This window comes from Nasonia vitripennis, chromosome 1, assembly GCF_009193385.2.
Source record: "Nasonia vitripennis strain AsymCx chromosome 1, Nvit_psr_1.1, whole genome shotgun sequence".
NCBI lineage: Eukaryota > Metazoa > Arthropoda > Insecta > Hymenoptera > Pteromalidae > Nasonia > Nasonia vitripennis.
The window spans coordinates 11,592,782-11,620,081 of record NC_045757.1 but is presented as its reverse complement, the minus strand read 5'-3'; the positions used below and the strand labels follow the sequence as shown (position 1 = coordinate 11,620,081).

General features: G+C 49.9%; 1 protein-coding gene across 4 annotated transcripts in view; it reads right to left on the bottom strand.

Annotated features, from left to right (window-relative positions):
- The window catches only part of LOC100115854 (fat-like cadherin-related tumor suppressor homolog), a 278,987-nt gene that overhangs the window by 122,940 nt on the left and 128,747 nt on the right, over window positions 1-27,300 (bottom strand). Inside the window, exon 1 of one of the 4 annotated variants that reach the window (XM_008215985.3) lies at window positions 22,675-23,140. The exons of the other annotated variants lie outside the window; for them this stretch is intronic. The gene's annotated coding sequence lies outside the window, so the exon portion shown is untranslated. Of the gene's footprint in view, window positions 1-22,674; window positions 23,141-27,300 lie in introns of those variants that run through there. 4 annotated transcript variants of the gene reach the window in all.

Sequence of the window (27,300 nt, the reverse complement as noted above, 5' to 3'; positions counted from 1 at the left end):
TTACAGTCACACGCGCTTGATAGCGAGCGTTATTCACGCCGAAAAATCCCTTCTTTTCGCATCGCGGAGTCGCTTCTATGCGTCCCTTTGAACGTGACGCAATCCTGATGCTCTTATCTAGACTCGGCCACGCGGTCGGAATAAAGCCGGCTGGTCAAGAGCCGAGTAACTGCTAACGTCGCCGTCGCTGCCGCGCAGTATACGTGTAAGCGCCCGCGATGCACAAATCTCCACGGGGTTTCCGCTCTCCTTTCTCCAAAGTACTGCATATATATACTGGCGTCGGCCTGAAGGTGCATGCGCGCGCTCGCTCGCTCTCTTACTGCCTTTCTGACCTTCTGCTTCGGCTTCTGCTGCTGCTGCTGCTGCTCTATCCCACTTTAGCCGGGTCACGCCGCGAGGGACGCTGAGCTTTCTCTTCAGTGAGTATTATTGTAGAGGCGCGCATCAAATTCGCTGATTCTTCCCTGGCTTTTCATCACAATTAGTTGGCTGGAGCGTTTGGATTTTACGTACTCGTTGATTTTCTGCATCCGTTTTTCTTATATAAACTCATAATCCTGTTTAGCCCGCAGCAGATACCTAGTTTGAGTTGGCCCGATATTCGTATCCTGGGCAAGAAGCTGCAACCTCAAAAACGGAGAATCACTCTCCGAGAGTCGAGAGCTGCAGCAGACTATAGAGGGAGATGAGAGAGAGAGAGAGAGAGAGAGAGAGAGAGAGAGAGAGAGAGAGTAGCGTAGGTATACAACTGTACTATTAATCAGAAGATTCATGAAAGCTCGGCAAGAGAGAGACAGAGAGAGAAGCGACGAGCTGCAGCCACCGGCTCTCCAAAGAAAACAATGGGATTGTTAGAAGATTTACGCGGGGCAGTTGCGCGCGAGCGCGCTTCCGGACCACTATACTATTATGTACCAGGTCGCTGCAGCACAATCTATATAGGAGCAGAGAGAAAGAGAGAGAGAGAGAGAGAGAGAGAGAGAGAGAGAGAGAGAGAGAGTGAGAGAGGGAGAAAGGTGGATCGTCATCGTGGCTCGAGAGAGTCAGAGAGAGAGAGAGAGAGAGAGAGAAAGAGAGAACGACGGCAGCGGAAAATCGCGACGTCTACGACGGGACGTGTCGGCGATTGCGATGCCCGCCGCGTTTCCCTTTTACAACGGAGTCGTGTCCGCCGTATACATGTATACACAGCGTAGTCCGCCTGCTCGCTTTATCTCCGTGTAGCCCTTTGGCTCGCCTTTATTCAGCGCCGTTTGGCCAACTTCTTTTTCCGGCCGTGCAGCAGACAGGACGCAGCGTAAGCCGGCCCTGCCTAATGACTCTTTGCTGCTACCAACGTTTGTCCTACTAACGACCCGGCTTTGGCTTTTCTCTCTCTCCGATGCGCTTCAAAGACGCTGCTCTGCTGTGTACGACAAGCGTGATACGCAATAACAGTCAAGAACTCGCTTTACAAACTTCTCGCGGCCGAACAAGAGCGGGATATCATGCCAATCGCTGTAATGCTGCGAGCGTGAGCGCGACGACCCTTTCCCCTTTTGTACAATAGATACATGCGCATGCAAAAGTAATCATCCGCGAGGGGGGGGGGGGGACGAGTTTCGATCGAATTTCCATCACTGCGCGCCCGCGCGCCGACCGCTAACTGGATTTTACGCCAGCCTCGCGGAAATCAAAGTTCCAGCCGTTAATCGCTCGCCGAGATATAAAGGCCGCGACGACGACAATGCGCGCGACGGCAGCGTACGACCCTTTGTTATTTATCGGCTGCAATCGTCGTGCGCGCGCGCGTCTCATCCGTTCCCATCTGTCGTGCAATTCAAAAACAACGGGCCGGCGCTACAAATACGCGTAGACCCGACACACGCGCGCAGCGATTCTCTCTCTTTCACTCTCGCGGCAGTTAAAAATAGTCAATTTACATTTTGCGGTCGGTCCCACGTCGCTGATGCTCCGCCGCGCGCTATATAGAGCCTGACGTGTTTTGAAGAGCCGCGAGACTGCGAGAGTGGCGCTGGGAATAGAGAGTAAATAGTCTTTATATATTACGGACTGGGAGGCAGCTATAGCTAGATACGAAGAAGAATGGAGAGAACTGGAGGGAGGCGAAGGGGAGGAGGAATGCAGAGCGCGCGAGAAGGAACTTCCTAATTACCTGCTGCGGCTAACCATCTCACGCTGCTATACTACCGTCCTCTCCTCGTTCCTGCGCAGACAGCCTTTTATTTATATTCGAAGAGAAAAAAAAGAGAAAAAAATCGCCAGAGGTTTTCGGAGCCTACGACGCTCTCGCGCATCCGAGCTGAATGCTCATTTTCGTGCCGCTTGATTAGAAATCGTGATTGAAGTCCGAGGGAATATAGCACCGCGTTCCACTTCGCGCAAGCCGCAGCTGGGTTTTTAAACGAGATTTCCACGTCTTGATACGTCCCCCACAAATTTGTATTTGCATATGTATTATACTTGATGAAAAATAATTTCGTGCGACATTAGCCCGCGAAAAAGCAGAGGGTATAATTAGCGGCTACAAATAGCGCGCGAGAGTCGTCGCTATGACATATCCCGTACACATATAGCAGACGACAAAAGCATTCTGTCGCGCGCGCGATACCATAGCTCAGAGAGCAGCGCTAAAGTCGCTCCCTGCAGCAGCAGCCCTTTCGCGCTTGGCTAACTTTTGAAATCTTGGCGACTTCCCCGTGCAAATGGGTTGTAAGCAAGTTTTAGCCGCGGCGCACTTTCTCAAACGATATTGTCTACAGGGCACGAGACGCCGCGTTAACCTGCTCTGATGTCCGACCGTGCAGCGCAGAAACTTTACCTGCAGCAGGCATCTAATGCGCGTGCGCGTCTAACACGCACTTGCCCACGCGCGCGTTAATCAGCGTTACACGCCTATTATAACGGAAGACGCGCGAGGCTCGAACTTTCCGCGTCCCGGGGAATTAATATCGCGGTTCCGGAGTCCATTTTATATTCGTGCGTGGAAATCCGCGCGTGGCGCATAAAAACGCCAGCAAGTCCGCGCGTTTACCTCGTCGGATTAGCGACGCGCGTTAATCAACTAAATGTCCGCGAGCGCTTTAAAAGAGAGTCGCGCGCGCCCGAGAAATTACATATCCGCGCCCTTAATCGCCTCTCCTCCTGCAGTCTGCGCGTGACAATGTGTTTCTCTACACGTATAAAACGCGCGCGCGCGCGCGCGCGTGTGTGTGTGTGGAGTCGGCTAGACGAGAAAGAGATCGGCTCTCGCGCGCGCGTATAGTTGACTCATCAAAAATAGAAGCCGCCCGACGACTGGAGGGCGTGACTGTCTGTTGACCTTGGCGGCGCGACGCCCGAGAGAGAAAGAAACAAAGGCGGCGCTGATGCATTCCGGGTGCGCAGGATACATGTATAGAGAAAGAGTCACTCGTCTCTCCCTTTCGCTTCTGTTTCGCTGATTTTTAGCAGCGGCGTGTGTCGTTGACTCCCTCTACATAGACCCATGCTACATAGGTATACCTAGCCTTTGCCGAAATCAAGAAAAATTGGTTCGGTCGACCGGCCCGCTCACTCCATATAGTCTCTATATACTGATGCTGGTTACAGATCGTTTGACCGAGATTGAAACGAAATTGCTGCGGTAATAACCGTTCGCTCGGACAGGCTCTCTGTGATATATATATATATATATATATATATATATATATATATATATATATATATATATATATATATATATATATATATATATATATATATATATATATATATATATATATATATATATATATATATATATATATATATATATATATATATATATATATATATATATATATATATATATACATACACACACAGACACACACACATACGTCGCTCGCTATATACCACAACTGTACTATCCCGTCGCTCGCTTTTGGACCTTCAAAGCCGGCGTATATAGCAACTCTCTCGTCCGAAATAATATGCGTCATGTAAATGGAATATCGTATACGCGGGCATTTAGAAAAATGAATGTTTCATGATTGCGGTTTGCGCAGTGTGTACGTTGCGTTGGCTGCAAAGTTGTTGGAGGAGAAGCTTGTGCTCGACGGCGCGCGCGCATCTTAGAATGCGCATTGCGAGCGCACAGAGGTATACAATTATTCCGTGCTTTTGTACACGCTTATTTAGAACGTAAACCAAACTATTTGGCACTTGAGCACAAAGGCCTCAGGGCTACAATCGAAATTAAAGTCTTTCTCTCTTCGGCGTGTACACACATGAAAAAGTCCACTTACAATGTGCTGTATTCAGCCGTACACCGGTGCGCAGTTAGCGAGCATTGTCGCGGCTAAATCGTCCGGCTCTCGCTAAATTACCAGCAGTAGCAGCTCGACGAATCCTCCGCGTATTGTACACAGGCTTTTGCCTCAGATGATTAATTTCTATCCATCAGAATCAGGATTCAATATACGCCCGCCCTGGCTGCTGCTGCTGCTGCCGCTCGGACATGCATTATTTTCAGCGAATTTTCATTTTAGCCGCAGCTGCGAATCAGATCATCCATATTCGTGCGCGCGCGCGCGCCGCCAGAGCTTTATACGCATATACGTATATACACGAGAGCGTATGTGCCACGGAGCAGCGCATACGAGGTATGCACGTCACGCTATATCGATCATTACGGTATCTTGTGTGTCACTCGATATACGCGCGAGCTGCACGAACACACGCGCACGCTTTGAAACCTGAAGTGATAATTGCTTTTGAGGATAATTCAATATGCCGGCGTGTTGATTTCCGTCTAATTTCACAAATGGATATTCGTATTTACACGCCGTGTTACACGCGTCCCGATTAATATTCCGCTTTCGCAGCGCTTATGTGCTCGCAGAAATTCGCCGACGAGAGCGGCCCCGAACTTCGTCGGGAGGACTTTCTCGCGGCTTGGAAATGAAAAGTTCAGCGCGGCAGAGCGCGCGAAATTCAATACCAAGGCTCTTTGAGCCAGGGGAGATATCGCGGCCAATACAGCGGTATACCTAGCGCGCTTTCTTTCTTCTCCTTTTTTTCCCCGCGGCCTCTCGAGTGATTTAGGCGTCGGGACGAATCGACGAGGCGGCGGCGGCCGATAAACTGTCGATTTTTATTTCAACTTTTTTCATTTTCCGCGGCTGAGGAGAAAAGAAAATTCGCGCGTGTCCAAGTCAATTAATCTGTTGGACTTTCCGACACACCGGGCCGTTCGGGAGCCCTGGCTCTGGGCCAATCTTTTCCGGAAGTTCAATACGATGACCCAGATGTCTCGGGGAGTTTCCACGATTGCGGCTCGCCTCCTCTGCTGCTCCCACCTCTTCCATCATCTTATTCCTTTCTCTCTCTCGCTCTCTTGCTCGCCTTTATTCCTCCTTTCTTCGCCGGCGCGTGTGTACCCTTTGAAAAGAAAACTTGGCTCTTAACGAACCAATGCCCGTGTATATAGCTTCGGAGCGAAGAGAAAAGTCCAGGAGGGCTAAGCCTTATTAAAATCTAATTCGATTTCGAGCAAGTACAGAGAGGGCTTTAAACTTCGGAGCTAAGAGAGCGAACTCGCTCGGGCAGTAACACTCCAAGTCTATTACAGAATCGGCGCGCCGATCAAAAGCTCGTGCCCGGGCGATATACGCAGAGCAAGAAGAACTAATCGAGGCGTGTGCAAGCTCGTCGTCGCTGGCTGCGATTATTATTATTAATTCTGAAAGCGGTGCGCATTCAATGCGAGGGACGAATTCGCGTGGTCGGCCACATAACAACGCAGTTAAATGCGCGCGCTGCTCTTTGCCAACATGCTCCTTGCGCTTAGAAATTCGCGCTTGGCTGTTCAATTCCGCCTCCCCTCTCTCTCGCAAGAAGCGAGTCTTTGTCATGAAGCCCGATAAAAGCCCGATAAAAGCGTTTTGTTTCTTGCTCTCTCTCTCTTGGTGGCTCTGATGTTTACGTGTGTGTTATATGCAGCAGCGTCAAATATAATAACCACACCGGGACCGCTGCGCTCGTGGCCCCGATTTACGCGAGAGGCTTTAATCCTTATAAGTCTAGTGTGTCTTTAACGTTACGTGCAATGAGTGCGAGGTCAAAAAAGACATTTTTGCGCGTGACTATTCCGCTATCACTCCCGCACAAATATATATATATATATATATATATATATATATATATATTGTACGCGGATGTATTCATAAGCGCCGACGGGTAAACAAATGATTCGATGGAAAAAAAATATCGGCGGAAATGTATGCGTCGCTCGCGTTTGTTTTCCGACTCGGCGAGCGAGAGAAATCATTTATATTATTTGAGGCGACCGAGATTTTCGGAGTGTGCGCGTGTGTATATAGTACCGGTGCAGAAAGCCAAACATTGACTCTCCATTTTTTTTGGCTAACACACGGAACCTAAAGCGATAAACTCTCTCCGTCGCCGAGAGTAATTTTTCACATTATATTGTACGCATATACATTGTATACGTATGTGCTCGTAGCGTATTTCACGTAACGCAGACACGCGGGGCAGGTGCGCGACAATCGAAATTTACGGAAAAATGAGACAGCGCGGTATAAGGAGAAACAGCAGTGGTATACTGCAACAGCAGCGGAGCGAAACGCGATGAATCATCGGGAGAATGCGCAGACGCACGCTGCAGAGCAGCACCCCTCGCTCTTCTTTCTGCCGCTTATTATTCCATTCTCTCGCTCCACATAGTCGACTCTTTCTCTCTCTCTCCGTCTCTCATTCATGCGGCCCGCCCGAAAGCTACTCGTTCGGGGTTACACCCTTACACTGCTGCGGATCTCCCCCTTTTTGTGAGTGTGTTATTGTGCACGGCACGCGGTCGCTCCACCCTCTGACTCGCGCGCGTCTTAATCCAGGCCTACGGAATCTCATCATCGCGCGCGCGGGCAGCAGATATCCACTTTAATCGTTGCACTGCCACGGACGCGACCCTTTAAAATACATAATGTATCTACAGACGACACTGCGTCAGCCGCGTAATTGCGTCTCCGCTTCTGGAGAAATGGGGCGAGGGTGCGCTGCACTGGAAAGAAAGAAACGAGCGCGCATATCGACACGCTCCGAGGGGGAGAGTTGCACCCCCCGCAACAGTAGTCCAAATCATCGCTAAGCAGAGAGCGAGGTCGTGTGCGCCGGCGGATAGCTGTATAGTCAACAGTGCGTTCGAGAGGATGTGCTCGCTCGCTCGCCTTTACAGCTGCGCGCGGCGGGCTGCTGTCGGCGTGTATACAGCCTTGATTCGGCTGCTTTAACGCTTCCTCTCTCGAGGCACCCGGTCTGTTGTGTCTGTCTGCATTTTGTTGCCTGACTTTTGCGTCGCTGGTAGTTTCTTTTATCTCGGGACTTTAGAGTTTATTGTCGCTCTCTGGTTATCGCGATTGGCTGTGCCAAAGACAGAGCGCGTTATCTACGCGCGCGGCGCCTGTTTTTCCTCCGTCACGTCGATGATGATAACCTTAGAATGATAAAATGCGCGAAGATCATCTCTTTTTTCCTTCGCACTCTCTCTATAGCGCGGATCGGCTTTTTAAGGTGCGATCTTCAATATGGCCTTTCCGAGAAGGAAGCGCGCTTCAAGGAAATTGAAACATCGTTATTTCCGCTATCATACCTTTGACTGGCGCGGTACAACGTCTACGTTTTATCTCGCGCATCAGATCGTATCGCTCGCTATAAATAGCGCAACATAAGTTCGTCAGGTATACCAACACGTATATACTCTGCACAAGAGTCGCTATACAGCGCGTGAGTCAGGCAATAAATATTCACCATACCCCGTCGTCTCTCTCTCTCTCTCCGCCGCGAAAGCGCAAGCAAAGCACAACAATGCGCCGAGCGATATTGCAAACTGTACACACAACACCACGCACGGAGTATCAGCGGCGCGGTATAGTGAATAATCAACTTTTTCGGCGAAAGCAATTCGGCTACGTTCGTGAGAATAAATCTTACAAGCATACAATGCCTTCGCAGCAGCAGTGGCGGCGGCGCCGGCGGCAGGGCGAGAGGAAGGCGAGAGCAATCGAATCTGCATGAAAAGTTCGGAAACAGCAGTAGCGGCGATTACAATATATACGAGCAGCGTCCGCTCGTGCAAACTAACTTCGTCGCTGCACTGCTCTCTCTGCGCAAACATATAGGATGCGCACCGCGTATAGGCAGAAAGGGAGAGACGAGGGGAAGAGGCGACATCGCCGTCAATTGCCGCTCGTTGTGTGCGCACGGATCGTCGCAGACGAAGAAAATAATTGGACCGAATTATTTCGGCTGCCGTGTGCGCTGTGGACGATTTACAGCTCTATAACCTTGTCACTCATTCCCCCTACTCCCGTGTAAATTAATAGGATACTTGTCACCTTTTTTTGACACGCGGAAGACGCGAACGCATTAGTCTCCCGTTTCATGCGCCGACACGACGCGCGCGCAGCGTATCGTAATGGTGTATAATTTGAGCCCGACCTATTGTCATATGGCAGTCGGGGGAAGAGAAAAAATGCACTATGCCGCGTATCCAAATGCTGTATCATAATATCCTAGTGTGGAGGGGGTGAAAGCACGCGTCGGATACACGTAGACCAAATCGAGGGGGACGGGAGAGAAGCGAATTTACGTGATCGATCGCAATTTGCCGACTTCTTCTCTCTCTCTTTCTCTCTCTCTCTCTCTCTCTCTCTCTCTCTCTCTCTCTCTCTCCGGAGTTCTATAAAGTTCTATCGCTTTGATTAGTTGTTTTCTAATCTTATTGGCAAATGGATTATTATCGACTCGAAAGTTGGAAAAGAGCTTGGCTAAAGAGACAGTATATTATCGAGCTCTCGTTACTGTATAATTATACAATTTATAAAGAACATGCGAAGACTTTTACGTCTTATTGGGAAAAAAAGCTTTTATCTCCTTTCGCGTAAAATCAGAGGCTCGACGCGCGCGCGCGCACTCATCGCGTCGTAAAAAGCACATTACACACGGACATTAATGCACACACGAGGCGCGCAGAGCAGATAGCAGCGCGCTGCAGCGGTATACGCAGCGGCGGTTATATGGCAACGGTGGCCAGTAGCAGCGAGCATTATCGATATGAAAATCAGTCTTCATAAATAAAGTCCATTGTTAGCTCAGCTGTAATTACGCAGTGATTAATAGACGGAGTTGATTCAGGCTAATATGGTTAGCGCGCTATAGGAAGGAGGAGAGATCGCGCGCGCAGAGATGAGGGACAAAACACAGCGCCAAGCCGTGTATAATAACGCACCGGCAACTATTACGTTTATATATAATTTCCCGGCGTGTTTCCGCCGCCGTCGGGAAGATTTAGCGCCGCAAAACACTATACGTTGCAGCTCTCTCGGGCGTTTTGTTCGAACGCGCCAGCTCATTCGCACTCTCGGCGTATACAGTACACACGCACGCGGATGACGGAGGGAGAGCGAGGCGCGCAATTATAAAAGTCATGCTGCAGCCGAACGATCTGCCGCGGACGATTGCTGTAGCGAACTGCGCATGTCAACAGGCGAACAGCGATGAAAACGAGCGTGCGTAACAAAGTCTTGATGCGGGAGGGAGAAAAAGCGCGCAGATGGTTAGGATTCGCTTTGGTTTCCGCGTTGCTCGTCGATTTTTTGCGCCCCCGGACCCTTTAACGAGCACGAGAGAGTCTCTCTCCCCGACGTACGTGTGTGAGCGCGCGAAGCTCCCTTTTTTATGCCTTCTCGTATATACAGTTCTCGTTCTCGTTCTTCCACCCACTTATTGGTCATTGGCGGGGAAGTAAATTGAAGAGGCCACTGACCAATCGAAACCTACCAAGTATATAGTCTCTATCTCGCTCTTGCGCCCGGCGCTCAGCGCTGTGTTCTCATTCCACGCGCTATACGAGTCGAACAATGAAACCCGCGACGACGACGAGAAGCTGCTCTGCAGCCGACGTATATTTTCTCGCTCTATTCCTTTTTTCTCTCTCTCTCTCTCTATCTCCGCTCTCTCTCTCTCTCTCTCTCTCTCTCTCTCTCTCTCTCTCTCTCTCTCTCTCTCTCTCTCAGCCTCTTCTTCCCCCCGACACACAATTTTTCCCAGCGGAAAAACTTCCTCTCCGGCTGGGGAGCTATTCTCCGGCGAAAACAAAAATACGAACAAAAAGAAGAAGGAAGAAGAAAGAGAGAGAGAGAGAGAGAGAGAGAGAGAGAAGAGTCCTTCGCCTCCGACTGGACGACGCTAAACGCTTCTCCTCTCCCTCGGCTTATACTGTTATTCCATTAAGAGTCCTTTGCACTCGCTGCAGCAACGAGAGCAGCCAACATGACAAATCGAAGCGAGCAAAGAAAGTTCTAGACGACGACGGCGAGCTATGGTATATATACTCCATAGCGGAAAGCCTTAAAGTGTGTTAACTGCTGGCAGCAATTCTATTTCATCAAGCAGCGCTGCAACGCGACATCTCGCGCGCATTTTGCATTATAGTCGCGCGCGCAAACTCTATTCTCCAAAGCGGCGGGAGGCGCGAGAGAGAAGTCTGACGAGTGTTTTAAATGGCTTATAGGCTGCGCGCCTCGCCAAGGGATTTCACATTATAAAGCGCGATCTGCACACCGCTGCGATAAATAAAAGCAAGCTCAGAAAAGAGAGCCGCCGCGACTGATGCAGAAAATGCATAGGCGAGATTAAGGATGGGCCTCTGCTGCTGCTGATGTATGTAGAGTGTACGGTAGGCCGGGGGCTCCGTGAATTTAAATGAGGCTAACGAGCTCCGTAATGCCCGTAATGACGCTAGATTGCCGGTCGAGCGTGATGTGTAGCCGCTGCGCCGGCCAATGGCCGGGTCTTCTCTTCTTTCTCTCTGCGCTTCGCTTTGCTTCTTCTTCTTCGAGAGTTTGCAGCAGAGAGCAACCGGGAGCTCGCTGCCGGATTCCTCATCGATGCCGTCATTATTTATCGTTCTTTCTCAACTTTTCCCAACGAGCCGCCGAGAATCACGGCGCGGAGGCAGAGGGCCCCAGCTTCGATGTGAAATTTCTCAATTAAATGCCGGAGTTTGGCGATGCTCGTCTCTCTCTCTCTCTCTCTCTCTCTCTCTCTCTCTCTCTCTCTCTCTCTCTCTCTCTCTCTCTCTCTCTTTCCCCCACGGGGGAAATAAAAAGGATTCGCTGCGCCGTATGTACAGCGCGGAAAGAGGAAGTTTCATGGAATCTTGACATTGTCCTTGGGCTCTCGGCGTCTCCTCGTCGTTCTTTGATTTGTGTGACTAGCGTTTCGAGGAATCGATTCGCTGACAAATGGATTGTTCGCTGATTCCATCGTCGTCGAGACCGACGAGACGACGTTCCATTGAACGAGACGCGCGTACCGCTGCAGTGATTGTAAAAATATTTTCCCGTGTCTATTAAATTCTATTTGCTCTCTCCCTCTTGGTGCTTATCTCCGCTGACTTATCACCGACACTTACACATAAGCACGCAACTTCGGAGAACGCAGTGCACACCTTATTCTACGCTTGGAAGCCGTCTCTCTTTCGCTCTTTTTTCTCTGCACTCTCTCTCTCTCTCTCTCTCTCTCTCTCTCTCTCTCTCTCTCTCTCTCTCTCTCTCGAAAAATCAATACGCTAAGAGAAACGAATCGGCGTGAAATAGCTGTATTTACGGCGGTAAATATGCGCGCCTCGCGAGAAAATGAAAAAATCGATATTGACGATCGCAACACACCTCCCGAGAACGGAAAAAAAGCAACGATACGGCCAGGGATCCGAGCGCGAGAGGGTGAAAAAAAGAAACGAGCGTACGAAAGAAAGCCCCGCGCGCTCGCTCGTAAGATTAAAGGGATACCGGCCGAAAAAGAGCAAAACCCGCAGCGCGTATTCCGCGCGCGCGCGGCACGGGATTAGTGGGGCTCTCGATGCGGCGGCGGCACCGAATTAGCGAAGCTTATTATACCGGCGGCAGCTGCGCGCGTCCTCTCTCCCCCGCGCCACACACACACACACACACACATACACACACATAAGTATATGCGCAGCAGAAGGCTATGCGAGCTATTGCACTTTATTCTCCTTCAGCGAAACTTGAGCAGCAACAGCAGCAGCAGCAGTGGAGTTATACTCTAATTTAAAACAACGATTTCCGCACGGAGCTCGAGAGGGCCGTTATGCGGCTGCGATTCCTTCTTCTCTCGCTCTCGTTCAACTTTGCTCTGAAACGAACGGTATACCGCCAGCCGTCGTCGTTATTTCCTTACAGAGTATTTCAATTATCACTTTTAATTCCGGCCCCGCGGAGATTCCGCTGCTTCGGCGCTTTATTACGCGAGCAACGACGTTGCGCTTTTTCTCTTCGTGCTTACTTCTCAAAGCGCCGAGAGAGCCGGAATCCTGGGCGGATTTCCACTAAAAGGACTGTCCTTATTACGGTTTTTTTCTCCCCCCTAGGATCGATACACGATTTCGCGCGTAATACGCACGGCAGAAACCTGATATTGCATCATCAGAGATTCCGCTCATATAAATACGAGGTATATAAAATTTCGATAAAATTCGGCAAAGCTCATTAAATTTGAGAGCACGAGAGCTTTGTACATATAATCGCATCCGCGGCTGCAGTAGCGGGTGAAATTATATGCGCGCGAGTAATGAAAATTATTTTAGACGCTCGCCGGTGAGGAAATGCAAACACCGCAATTAAACAGTTCCACTACATTCGCACCGTATACCTGCGGCGTATAATTTCCAGCTCGAAAACGAATTTTCGAGAGAGTGAGCAGTGGGCGGCTCCCTTTTCCAGAGAAAAAAAGAAGTTCGGAAAAAAAGTACACACCGAGAGATGAGCGTGAGAATAGCGCGCGCGCGCGCGGTGGCTGAAGAGGTGCTTCGAGAGAGGTATGCACTGTATACGTCGGAACGGGACACAGTTATATATAGGGATGAGGAGGAGAGCGAGAGCGATTTCGTCCTGATTCAAGGCTGCACGCGCGCGCGAGCGAGGAAAAAAAGTCGCCGCAGGCCAATAGAAACGCGAACAAACAGACGCTGACTGCATTGTCCGCCTCGAGACTCGGGAATCTCTTGTAAGTGCAGCGTTTTTTTCCTCTCTCTCTCTCTTAGTCAGTCCGGCTTTTGTGCTTTTCAAATACTCATTTCTCTCTAGCACGCAGAGCATTGCTGAACGAAAATTCACGTTACAGTTAGCTTGTTTATCGACGAGAGTATGCGTTACGCCCACACGCACACGCTGACGCTCCTCTTAGTTGGGCTACTTTTGGAAGATCGAAAATGAAATTATCAAGCCGCGATCCGAAGAGCAGCAGCGGAACTCAAGAGGAGAGGATCTAAGCGGCCGATAATGAAAAGCCGGTGCGAGCGCGACGTGTATCTCTCTCGTACGACACTCGATTTCGTCCCGGCACAAAACTTGGCTAACGTTCAAGCTCTCATTTTGACGCTCAGCACGCCCCGGGGGGAACTTGGGCCGCCGAGACAGCGCCGCTCTCCAAGATAAACGCTGGAAAATTTGTATGTACGTGCCGCGATGTAATTTACGGAAATTTGCGCCGCTCTCCGACTAATAACCAACTGCTCTCCATAGCGCGGGGGGCACAGCACTAGTAAACACACAGTCGAGAGCGGCGACGAACTAACTACAATCGATTTATCGCGCGCCGCCGTTATTTATGGGCTATCGACAAGCGAGCGAGGCTCTTGTTTGCCGAAGGAAGAGAGCGCGCCATAGGCGAATGCTCGCCCGCGAAAAACGTGTTCGCACACACACGCGCGCGCATATTCGATAAGATATAAGCTAACTCTCTCTCTCTCTCTCTCTCTCTCTCTCTCTCTCTCTCTCTCTCTCTCTCTCTCAGTTCTCTCGGAGCGAGTATTGCGCGACAGGAAATCCGGTGGGTTATTCCCACAGACGAGAGCCGATAATCGAAGGTTATCGCGCATGCACACGTCGGCTCGCATATGACACGTTCCCGAGGAGCCACCGCTGCTGCTGTTGTGTTTCGCAAAAGAAGCTGCGCCGAAGAATGCGGGCGGCGCAGGTGCAGCCGTATACGCGCACTGCGGGCGTTTATTCGATTGTATCCGCCTCTCTCCTTCGTGTATCCGCATCTCTATACTTACGCAGATACAAGCTTTGCTTTGCACAAGCAAAAAAGCTTATCGTCCTCGCGGCGCTCCGTCTGCTCTCTCTCTCTCTCTCTCTCTCTCTCTCTCTCTCTCTCTCTCTCTCGATTAACGCCCGAAATACGTACGAACGCCGGCTCTCTATATGCAAATTCATTCTCGCAGAGTTGGGCCGAGCGTGTGCACCTGCTGCTGCTGCGAGTTTCTTCGACTGCCATTACTCCTTATCTGCGGTGGTCTGCCGCCGCTGCTGCTGCTGGCGCCGGCTAAACTTTTAATATTTATCTCTCTTTTTGCGCGTACCGGTGCGGTTGTTTTTTTCTTCTTCTTTTCGCCGCCACGACTACGGCGGTCTAAGACTGCAGTAGCGGCGCTGCAGGAAATTAAACGTCCAAACAAGAAAAGTTAAGCACTCGTTTGAGTTTTCGCACTTTCTCCCTCGGCAGCTCGGAGTACTGTGTGTGTACTGTGTATACGTACACTTGCGCGTGGAGGGCGTTATTAAAAAAAGAAACAAATAGCTGCCACGGATATAATGGGACTTCGCGCGCGCGGAGAGACAGATATAGACAAAAATGCGGAAAAGCAGTGTTCTGCCGAGGTCGGGCAGTCCAGCTCTCTACTGAAGGAGCTGCTCGGCGGAACGGGGAAAAATGTTGGGGGAGCTGGGACGGCGATTAATCCGGGCTTGTTCGTTTTAATTACGAATTTAATGCAAAGGAATAAATTAACCTGAGTGCGCGCGACTCGAATGATATCATTTACTGCGCTGCTACGTATCAAATTTTGAAGCAGCGAACGTTACAAATTAGACGCGGGGATAACGACGGGATGAGCGCTTGCTCGATTCGCGGGTTGATTAAAAAATGATGATGATAATCCAGTTGCTGTATCGTGTTGTCGTCCACCATTCGCGTTATACGAGCGCTTTAGCCGAGTCGATCTTCGGCGTTTTCCTTTCGGACTCAATGAAAAATCCATTCGCGAGCAAACACCGCAGCTGCCTCGCCGAGTTTCTCCTCGAGCCTCGTGTAAACCTGTGTGTGTCTACACCGGAGCCGTATACAGTGCCTGCCGAGATAGAAGGTGCACAAAAGTGCGCTCCCGCCGTGTCGATAATATAATGGCTATAGTGTATGCCGAGAGCCGACGGAGAGAGAGAGAGAGAGAGAGAGAGAGAGAGAGAGAGAGAGAGAGAGAGAGAGAGAGAGAGAGAGAGAGAGAGAGCGAGAGCGAGAGAGTCCAGGTATAGAGCGGCGGATGCGTGTTTATGCCGCGGTTATAACGGCCGGCCGGCCGGCCATGCAAGAGGTGCCGCCGACGATCCTTTCCGAGGCCCGCAGGCTCCGAGAGGGAGAGAGCCGTCGACAGCGACCATTAAATCCCAGTCGCTATACGATGCTGCTGCTGCTGCTGCTCCGCTGTCGGTGTATTATGGCAGCGAGCTGTGTCCGTGTGCGTGTGCGAAGTACGCGTGTACACGAGAGAGCTCAAGATCGTACCCTTGGAAGAATGGACCCAACACACTCGTCTGCGCCATATTCCGTGCGCTGTTGGCGTGCTCGGCTTGATCCACGACGATTAAACTCTTTTGTACTTGGGCTGAGTGGATCTAGCTACTTGATTAATGGGTGCGCGGAGTCACGGAATTTGCATTGGCTGCTGTTTTTGACGGAAAGATCCGGAGACAGAAAGAGAGGTTCTTTGTGTGACAAATGAAGGACGTGTAACGTTCCTTTATCGATTTTTTCTGCGACACCAACAAATTGACCTGTCAAAACAAAACCACGAATGGTCGATATTAAGTAAGTGTTCTTTTTTTAATCTCTCAATGCGGTTGCGAGAACGACTTCCCGTACGCCTCGCGAAAAAGAAGGCGAATTCAAATATAGCTGTATCTCTCAACACGTATCCCTAAAAATGAAATATTCATTTATTTGTACACACACGCGGAGCATTGCAAAAACAGTTAGACTAATTTAAATATGCATGCCCGAGCGCACCGCAGCCATGTGTCTCCTTCGCTGTGCAGAGAAAAAAAATATTGTGAATTTCGAAAGCCGTTTCCCGCAGCCAGATGTAAAATTTCTTCTCTTTCTCCCATTCACCCGCTCGCGCACACACACACACACACACACAAAAGGGACGCCTCGACCGCTTCGAGGAATTTCGTTGAACCTCACGCACGAAACGAGCCTGAAACAATAGGTGCATCGCGAGCGAGCGAGCGATGAATATGCCGCGCCATATGTCGCGTAGTTTGTTGCGTCTGGAGATTTTCGACCGACGAGGCGGTTGGGGCACTGGTATATACTGTACATAAAAACACAGCGCTCGCTGCAGTTGCACGTGAAACTTTCCCGATGCCAGGCACTCGATAACGCTTTCGATTATTTACGCCCGCTCGTAATTTCTCCGGAGAAAGACAGCGCGAGCGAGAGAGGGACAGGCTTCTCATATTTTTTATTTGTGTGTACGTGCAGGAGAGCGTTTGTTTCTTTTTTTCTTCTCCTAGCTCCTCGGCGCGAGGATAACATAACTCGAGATCGTGTCTGCTTCTCGTCTGATGGAAATGTACATGCAAAACACGTTCGGGAAAGATGACGATAGTTGTATAAGAGAGTCACACAGACATGCTACACCGGCAGCAGCTCGGCTCATTAAAAATTTATCGATTCGACCGCAAATTTTACACGCGGCTTTTACGGAAATACACACACAGCGACAACCGCACACACTCCGCGCGCGCCGTCGTTAAGATAAAACTAACCGCTCTCTCTCGGAGCGCAAACAGTAGTTCTCTAATCTTTCCCCGGCGATCCTGACAATAGCATCGCGAGCCATTAGCGATCCATTACAGGTACATTCTTTCTCAAAGTGTACAGTTGTGCACCGACACGAGTGCAGGGAAAATAAACAAATGCCGCTGCTGCTACTCGACAGATCCCCTAATTATCAGGCTCATTGAAGCTGCTCTTCTCGAGAGCACGCGCACTCTCAGTCCAAGTGAAATTAACGACTGGAGATAGAGGCGAAGACTGTACAAGCCGGCTCGCAGTTTTAGAGTATTGTCTTGGGGGTAGTTTGGATTTCAGCTGCCAGGACAGTTTGAGCGTCCACTCGGTAAAGGGAGAGACGAGGGTGGCAGGGCAAAAGTGTCGAGGCCATAAAGTCCTTTGTGCAGCACCGCTGTGTTGTAGCTCGTAAACGCGCTCGCTCTCTCTCTCTCTCTCTCTCTCTCTCTCTCTCTCTCTCTCTCTCTCTCTCTCTCTCTCTCTCTCTCTCTCGGCTTTGCGCCGTCGAAGAGAATCGTAGAAATATGGTGGGGGGAAAAAGCATCAGCAGCTAGTTCTTTCCCGCAGCTGACGCCGTCGCTGCTCTCTTCCTATAGTCTCCTTTGGATTCGATTCCATCTAATGTAATCCACTTTCGGGCCCATACTTTGGCTTCTAATTTTAGCTCCGCTATCGCACAGCAGCCTGTAATTTAGGGAGCCGTTCGGCCAGAAGCACGTTTTTCGATCTCAAAAGCTGCTGCCGGTACATTCGGAGAGAAGAAGCAGCGGCAGCAGCATACGCTCGCGGGACATCAGGCCGACGACTCCGACCGCACCGATGAATATTCAGCGAGATCGCGCGACAACGAACTGCTCTCGCGACTTGTCGTGTAAACACGCGCGCCGGTTGTATCGCCGTGGCTGCACAACTGGAGCGTGAAGAACATTAAGAACGAGCCCGAGAGTAAAAAGCCGTGGAGCGCGCAACACACATGCAGCTAATCAGAGTTTCCCTCATACATGCCTCTCTCTCTCTCTCTCTCTCTCTCTCTCTCTCTCTCTCTCTCTCTCTCTCTCTCTCTCTCTCTCTCTCGGTTAAGCCTTAATCTCACTTAATCGCTGGTCTGCTGCTCGATCGACTTAGCCGGGGGTAATGAAAAAGGTGTAGGTATATAACAGACGCGGAGATAAGGAGGAGAAGAAAAAGAATGAAGTGGGCAGTAGCGAATTAGCCGCTGTCGAGCTCTTTAAATAAGCGTTGAACAACCGCTGGGAGTCACAATAAAGATTACGCCCGCGCACTTTTCTCGCTGCTGCTACCGGCCTTTATCATGCAAATCGCGCGCGCCCTCGGTCGTCGCGCAAGTTTCTACTGAATTAAAAAGAGCCTGCGCGCTGCGTATATGAAGTCATTCATTGGGAATTCGTGGGAGAAAGAGAGAGAGGACTTTTTTTACTTCATGCATCGATTAATCAATCGATTCGCTTTTAAGAGTGAGGCGCATTTTCGCCCGTCGCTTTTTATACACTCGAGTGCTGCTTTGAGAGCACATAATGTGCCAGATAAATGTGGAGGTTTTATTTTAGCGCTGCCGCATCTCTCTTTCGCCTCGAATTTATGGATTGTATTGGCGAGATTAAGCTCTCGAGATCGTAAAGTCGAATTGGTAGAATTAAAATAATTCTCTCTCTTCGGGAACAGTGCAGGCACTGTGAATGTAGAATATTCGTTAGTGTAGCTTTTCCGTTTCATATCTGCGCGCGCGCTTTTGCAGTTGGGTTTATTAACCCTCTAATGTTATTTAAATTTACGTTTTCTCATAACGGCGGTAGCGGGAGTGAATATAAGCCGAAGTACAAAATGAATCGTTCGAGTGTAATCTCGAATTTCCCCCGCACGCGCGCATATTACAGACGGCGGCGGTTTTATTAAAAGCGACCCTTACAATTGTCCTCGTTTCCCGGCCGCAGAGATGTCATTCCAAGTGGCCTGCTCCTACATACATACATACACACAGTCGCACACCCTCTCCCGGAAAGCAGCGCGTAGCAGATGCGCGTCCTGAGACTCCGCGAGAGCCAAGTAGATAGCGCGCGCGAGATATTTCCCGACGAGACGTGTCACTTTCTTAATGCAAAACACCGCAAGCGACGAGCCAAAACAGGGGGGAGGAGATCCTTTCTCCTGCCGACGCAACGGTTTCCGCGGTCGAGGAAAGTCCGCTATACGAAACGAAATAACGCTCTTCTGCGCATAAGTCTTCTCGTCGTCGTCGTCTCTGTCGCGTGAGAGAGTGCGCCGTGCTTCTTCTCTCGTCCGTTCCCTTAATAACGAGCATACGAGAGCCTTTTCCAGAAATACCGCCGTCGTCGTCTCACTAGTAGTCTCACGCGTAGATATAGATATGTGGGCACATTGTTGGCCGCGAGACGACGGCGATGCATTTACACGCAGTGCACACGTCAGAGAAAGAGAGAGAGAGAGAGAGAGAGAGAGAGAGAGAGCCATTGCCGCCGCCGCGCTTGAAGAAGCAACAAGTTACGGAAGGAGAGTCTACGAGAGAGAAAGAGAGCGCGGCGGCGGAAAAAGATAAAAAGCGATAAGGCACGCCTGCGAATATACGGCAAAAGCACTTCGCGCGAATTCTTTCTCACTGACGACGCAGTCTTGCTCACTTGTGCTTTATTAACGCGGCAGACGCTCGACTCTTCGGCTGCCAAAGAGGACGCGGCGATGCTGCTATTGCTTGGCTTGCGTCTTTCTCCCGCAATCTTTTCTCGCATTCGGCCGCTAGCTGAATTCTATCAGTTACTGCTGCATACTTCGAGTGTGCGCGATTGATCGATGACAAGTGCAATAGCACGTCTGCATTTGCATTTGTTTATTTCTCTCTGATAATTGTTTTTCTTTTCATCCATTTCAGCGTTTTGCGCTTTCGCCTCGGGCGGTATACGTTTGCGTGCGCTGAGCGAATAAGAATCATAGCGCAAAACAAACACACAGTTTTTAATAGTCGCTGCAAAGTGAATTTAACTCTCTGCCAACCGATAAACAACAAATATTATTGCTCGTCGACTGGGAGAGAGAAACATGGACAAATTGTTTTTCTCCGCGTTTTTCGACTGTTAATAATTGTTCTCCGCGCTGCATAGGGCGGAATAACACCGCGCGTACTATACAATATATTATATTTCCTCCGCGTGTGCGACGCGAACATCATCTCGCGAGCGAGCTCTCGACAGAGTTTTAGGAGCTTGTTTACTCAAGCTTGAGGCACCTGCGCGCAGCTTGTTAAACGCTCGCGCGTGCTTTTCACGTTCGTTTGTTCTTGGATTACTCGCCGATTTCGAAGAGGAATTTTCTCCCGAGAAATGAGGGTCGGCAAGTGCAGTGTATTAAGCGTGAATTATTTTATTCGGTTCTCCTCGACTCTCTCGTCGAGTTATACACGCTGGCTGAAGATGCAAACAAACGAGCAGCTCTTAAGCGCCGAGTGATAAAGCCCGGAGAATGATTTTAAAGCGTTTTTTCACGGGCGATAAAATCGCTAATTATACGCGCTTTTGGCATTCCAGGCTCGGAGTGAAAAAAGGACGTAGACACGCAGGAGAGAGAGAGAGAGAGAGAGAGAGAGAGAGAGAGAGAGAGAGAGAGAGAGAGAGACTCACCTTGAGAGGGAAACGGTCGTTTTTCCATTCACCTCACCTGTACGCATTTGACAGAGCAGCATTCGTAAACACACACACACACACACACACACACTCTGGGGCTCTCGTGGAGAGAAAGAGAAACAACACAGGCGATCTATAAAACGAAATCAATATACAATAAAGTGGATATTACGCGCTCGATGCGCACGTCGTATACCTGATTTAATCTAGCGTCGCTAATATCCCTCGACGCTGCGACACAATTCTTCTGCAGCACTGAAAATTACACACGCATCTATACTATACACTGCAGCGGCTCGAAATTTACGGCGCAGTCTCGGTCTGATGGGGGCTCTCTTTCCTCAGCGGCGCGTGTAATTATTCGCGTGCGGCGCGCGGCTCGTAAAAAAATATAAAAAATACACCTCGCCCGTCAAGTATATGTCTGTCTGTCGGTCTCTCTCTTCGCTCCCCTTCCGTCTCTCTCTTTCGAATCGCGGCCGCGTGTCCTTGTAGTCGAAAAAGTTTCTATATACTATACGCGAAGATAGCTTGTCGCGCGCTTTAAATATTACCAACGGCAGCAGTCGAGCTGTACGATCGCGGAATTCGATAAACTGAAGAAAGGCCTCACGTGACTCTGGGCAATTTTACCGCGCGCGCGAGCGCACTTTCCGCCGAAGGAAAAATTTTCGCCGGCAGGATATACTCCTGCCTACACACGGTATGTTATATATAACACACACTGCGCAAGGGAAGAGAGGATTAAAAAAACGTGCAGGGAACTGGTTTCGTCTCTCGCGAGGCAAACTCGTTCCTCGGTAATAGAACGACAGCGGCGGGGCTCCGTCCGCGATTGTGCGGCAGAGAAAGAGCGAGAGAGGGAGAGAGAGAGAGAGAGAGAGAGAGAGAGAGAGAGAGAGAGAGAGAGAGAGAGAGAGAGAGAGAAACGCGCATCACGAGGACGTTGAACGGCCGGCTGCGATTTAATTTTCGCGGTCAAAGCGAGTGTGCTCGCTCGATCGCTCGATAAATCACGCGCGGCGAAAAACAATGAATCGGCCGCGGGTGGAAATTTAATTGGCCGATTTTTCGAAATCAGCGCTGCGAGATAAAACGCCGATACGCGCACTGTACGGCTCTCGGCTCATGCTGCGCGCGTATTAATCAAACGTCCGCGAGCGAGTTCGTTCAACCCGGTGCAGCAGCATCTCCCCCGATGCCGAATTCGCGAGACGTCGAAGCAAAGAAATGACGGGGATAAAGAAAGGGAATCAAGAGAAACGTGGGATATGCGCTGTGTATGGCCTGTACATACATACCCAGTACCCACACCTATATACTAGCGGCTATTGTCATGCGAGCCGCGACTCTCGCGCGAGTAAGCAGTTCTCTCTTATTCGCTGCGAGGCTGTGTCGCGAAATTGAAAGAACTGGAAAGTGAGAAATTTACGGCCGATGAGGTCACTCGCTTATACGTCTACGTATACGCTCTCGAGCTCGTGTCCCGCGATTTTCGTCATCTCCTCTCTCGCTCTCAAAGGGGAGAGGACTCTCGGCGACCGAACCTCGTAACTTTATTTCGCGTGGAATTACGAGAGCGACTGCAGATTTATATATGCGCGCTATTAGAAGATCATATTTCACGCGTGCGCTGACGTTTTTTTCCCGCGAGGAAAAGGCCGGAATGGAAGTTTTCCCCTGGATTTAATCAGTTATGCGTTCTCCGCGTATTGGAAAAAGTTTTTATTATTAGCGCGGCTCGTAAAAGCCTCGTCGTATAAAAAAGCGATATCAGTGCCAGAGCCACGCACACGCACTGTCACCGCACACGCGCCCTTTCAACACTCGTATTTATTTTTTCGTCTTCCCTTATCGACGAGAAGCGAGAGAGGAAAGCCGGTGTTCCCGGAAAATCATTAATCATTTTCGGCTACCCCGCACGTGCGCGACGAAAACAAACTCGTGCGGGAGAAGACCTTCTAAAGACACAGGTTCCCCGAAACTCGCGGTTCCCGGTAAAATTGCGGGTAAATATTTAGTCTCCGAATCGGAGCAAAGAGTCGCCTGCTACACGCGATACTCTCGAGCGAACAACAAAAGCTGAAGTGTAGGTACTAACCTCACAAAGTGCTCTCCATTGTCAACGTCGCCGGTCGTCTAATCTCTCTCGCTCTCTTTCTCTCGGACGACCAGCTCCGATGCAGCACAGCAGCAGGCTCGAACTATAGCTATATAACACTTGTACACACTCTTTTCCTCTTCACGCACTGAACAATCACCGGCTGGAGTACCAGGTATGCAGGGAGAGATTCGAATCTCGGCGGGCGGTACACACAGCACTGCAATTACATATCTCTCTTTCTCCGGGCCGCACAGTGTGGGTATATTCTTTCTCCCTCGCAACACGTCACTGTTTCATCGGAAAATCCCGCACTCGACGAGAACCGCAGGTGGAAATTCGTTTTTTATTGCGTTATTCGCGACTGCGAGAAAATTACATGCGGAAAACGCGCGCGCACGTGAGCGGTAGATACAGTTCGGGCCGACGCACGACGCGCCTCGAGAGCCGAGCGAGACTGTCGAGTGTCGGACTGCCGGCGGTCGGAGCGGCAGCAGCGGCGGTGCGCTCGCTCTCGCTCCCCCCACCGCCCTTCGCGCATAGCACCTCTGGAGTCATGGCGACCGGCGCGCGCGTCCACCTAACCTTCCTGACCTCGAGCCAGCGCCGCGACTGCCTCGTTCCTTAGGTGCCCTCGGCGGGTACCTTGCCTTGTGTTTCTCTCTTCCATACATCATGCACACACTGAACACATCTATACGTACGCGTGCGGCGGGCTCTTCTTTCGGCGCGCGAGCCTGCGTTACCAGGCGGATAGCTCGAAGAATGAGCGACGACGGAGGCGGCGGCTTATCGATGATGTTCCACTTTTCTCGCGTGCGCCGCAGCTGCGCGCGCGGGATCGTAAAGTCCCGCGATGCCTAATTCCCGCAGGTATACGTGTGCGCCACTCCCGAGAAGTGCGATCTACACGGGCTTCTCTCTCGAATCGAGGTACAGATACGGGGCGCTGACGTAAAAATCGACGCAATAGATTATAAATATATAGGAAAGGCTTTTCAGTATCATCCGTGTTTGCCGGAGGATGATCCCCCTTCTTCCGGTATCGGGGGCCGAGTTTATGTGTGTATGTGTAGGAATCAAGAGGCATCGTCGGGCCATTTCCTGTTTGCGGTACCGGTCTTAAAGAGCTTTCGATGATGTCGCGCGCGAATAAACAAAAGCGCGGAGAAAGGGGCGCGGGCCCCGAGCCTCGCTAGCTACGGACCTGCTCTCGGGGACCCCTCGCGGCCTTTCTCCAGCTGCTCTCATTACACCTTCTGCTCCTTTCCCTTGCAGAATCGCTGCTGCGTATACAACGAGTCCTCTCGGATGAGCCGGCTCTCTCGTATATTGTAAATCTCCCTCACTCGCGCGAATCCACGACAGCGGGTATAACGGAGAGCGGCTCTTTGACATTCACTCGTACGCCGAAGAGAGAGAGAGAGAGAGAGAGAGAGAGAGAGAGAGAGAGAGAGAGAGAGAGAGAGAGAGAGAGTTTGTTACGTATAAAAAGTACACGCGGTGCAACAATTATGTATTTCGGGTCGCCGATGCTGTTACGCGGGCGGGGAAAAGCGAGGAATCGACTGCAGATGCTGCAGAGCCGGTGTATACGATGGCTCGACGTGTTTTTGCGCGCCGCGGGATTCGAATGTCATCATTAACAATCGGGAAACGATGATCGTGCTCGACAGGATTTTTGAGGTGTCTCGCGCGCGCTCGGAAATTAATTGAAACGGTTTTTGTTTATGTTGGATTTTATATATACGATAATTACGGCTCGCGTTTTATGCGCGCGGTAATTATGCTCCGATGACTGATTAATTTCTGCGACAAGTATTTTCTGATGCTGGTTAAATAACTAGTAAATAATTACACAATTATGCTCGGCGCATAGAGAACGTTATCTCGCATTTTAACGATATAATTTCGCAACGCTCGCGCGAGCGCACGATATAATACCGAACTTTTAAAAGTCGTAATTCAAAAGTTCATGCCTCGTGTGTATAAACGTACATGCACGATAGTATCGCGTTGCATGTTGCGGAATCCCGATGCGGTACATATGCATATAATATACACCTATAGCAGAAATCGTTTGTGTATCTTTTTCCACGATTCCAGCAAACTATTCGTCTACGAATTTTTGCCCCTCACCTCGCGGAGCTATTAAACAAAATCACATTCCACGCCTATATAATTACACACAGCGATCGTCGGAATCTGTAGAAAACGTACATATACATAAATAACCGCGCTAACAAGCGCGCAGGCGCTTAATGCTCGAGAATAAACAAGTTTATAAATGTTCATTAGATAATTGCCGGTACGGCAGATAGGAAGTATCCGCGGCGCTCCGCGTGCGTGCACTTTTTTTTCATTATTCATTAGAATAAATTTGAATGGAATTAGCGGATGCGACGACTTGGCTGCGCATCAGAGAAAGAGGCGAACAAGCATAAGCGGCAGGGATATCGTCCGGCGCACGGTATTCACTATCTGTGCTATATCGTGCAGCAGTACTGCAGGAGAGAGAAGGAGAGCGGGGGAGCGCGCGAGAGACAATCGAAATTTCGAGGCGGAACCGCAACGGGATCGGGATAGCGGGAGTCGACGGGAACGAAAATAATTTCGCGGCTGGTGAATGGCAAGAATGAAATGGGAAAGGTTTAATTCTCCTCGCTTTATTTATGACACGGCACGCTTTCGTCGGGCTGTGTGGATTTTTTTCGGAATTTATGATTCTTTATCTCGAAAGTATCGTCAGGGGGGAGATAACGGAGTGTCTGTGAAGAAACGTTGTTGCTATAGTTATATATTTATCGCGTGATACGAGAATTCTTCATTCGCAGCATACGAATTCAAAATTTTATCGTTATCAGAATAGTTGTATGCAGTTCGGCGAGAAATCGAACAAAAAATAAATCCTCAGCACTCGAGTGCATTCCTAGCAACTTCAACTAGTTACGCTCTCGCGCGAGCCGGAAACTTATCAAAAACTTCACCGAAGCTCCGCGCAGCCACTGGCGATTCTATGACGAATCATCGTATGCTTATACCTATACACATAATATTCGAGAAAGTAATCAGGAAGGCGCGTGCATAATGCACCTCCAGATCAAAAACACCGATCGCATACATCTCATCTTCTCGCGTCGTTCTCTCAAACTGCGACTATTACTCGCTTAGTTTTTGCCCACGGCTCAGGTGGCTATATACGTATAAGGTTTCGCTATCTTATCTCGGGCGGCGGTGGCGGCGCGATGACTGATCGGCTGCTATCCACATCCGGCGTCCATCGCGTACATATACATATACATACAACTGCGCGCACAATAGCGCCGTTATGCATTCCAGTCTCTCGCTCTGCAAATGCACTTGCACCTCTCGCGCTCACGCCTAATGCTTCTCCATATATTAGCGCCTCTTTGTGCTGTCCATCTCTCTCTCTCTCTCTCTCTCTCTCTCTCTCTCTCTCTCTCTCCCTCTCTCTCTCTCTCTCTCTCTCTTTCTCTCTTTCTCTCTCTCTCTGCGCGGTATAGGTATACGACTGCGGCCACTATTATTTTTCCGTGGTTATTTATGGCCGATCGCCCGGCCGAAAATGCGGAATAATACGCAAGCGCGCGCGGTATTAATCTCGCGGCGACCCTTTCATATTGTCGAATTCATAAAAGTGTACAACGAGTTCGGCCGGCCCACCACTCGGCGCGCCTTTTATCAATAAATATGCGTATTTCCTCGCTCCTATATGCGTCGACGATATAGAGAAAAACGTTGAAAAAGGGAATATTAATCAGACTCGCGCTAACTGAAAATTGAAAAAAGTGATCTAAAAAATTTCCATATGTGATCCGCGCGCGTTGCTCTTTCTCGGAAAACTCGCGGTTTATTGAGAGAAAAAACTCTTGATTAGCTTCTGATTTCGCCTCGCGCGCGTATACGGCGAGCACGTAATTACGCATAGATGACGCGAGCGCGGCTACCGCAATTCCCTCTTGATCGATCGAGCGGAGGCACATTCAATCCAGCGTATATAGAGACGACGCTGATCGAGTGCTCGCGACCTTCGCTCCCTGACATATATTCGAACTTATGTGTTGCGAGCTGTAAATCGTTAGAGGTGAGACTTACTTGCTTTGCAAATGTGGCTTTGCTTTGTATGTATTGGAGGCATTGAGTAACGCGCTGCTTTTTTGCTGACGCATATGTGTGCATGTGTGTGTATGTAGACGTTGCGTAAAAGGATACTCGCGAAAATCGGTCGTCCGTTTCGAGGTGATAGTTTTATTTTTGTTCACGATAACGCTCGCGCATAATTAGGTGACAAATTTAGCAGATGGTGCGGGGAAATAAAATATCTTTTACGTCGCGAAATAAATTCTCTCTCACGATCGTTACGCAAAACCGGCGGAATTCTCGCTCTTTAACGCGCGCGTATCGTACCTGCGCGTATAACAACTGCGGCGATCAAAGCAATTTTATATCAGCTTAAAAAAGCTCGGGTCAATCTCGTTAAGCGAAACTATGTCGACGATCCTCTCGCAAAGCAGCATCGTTGCTCTTGGATTCCTTCTCCGCAGGACCAACCCAAAACATTCAAATCTCGAGCGCAGCTGCAATAATTTGCCCAGCGAGCAGCGT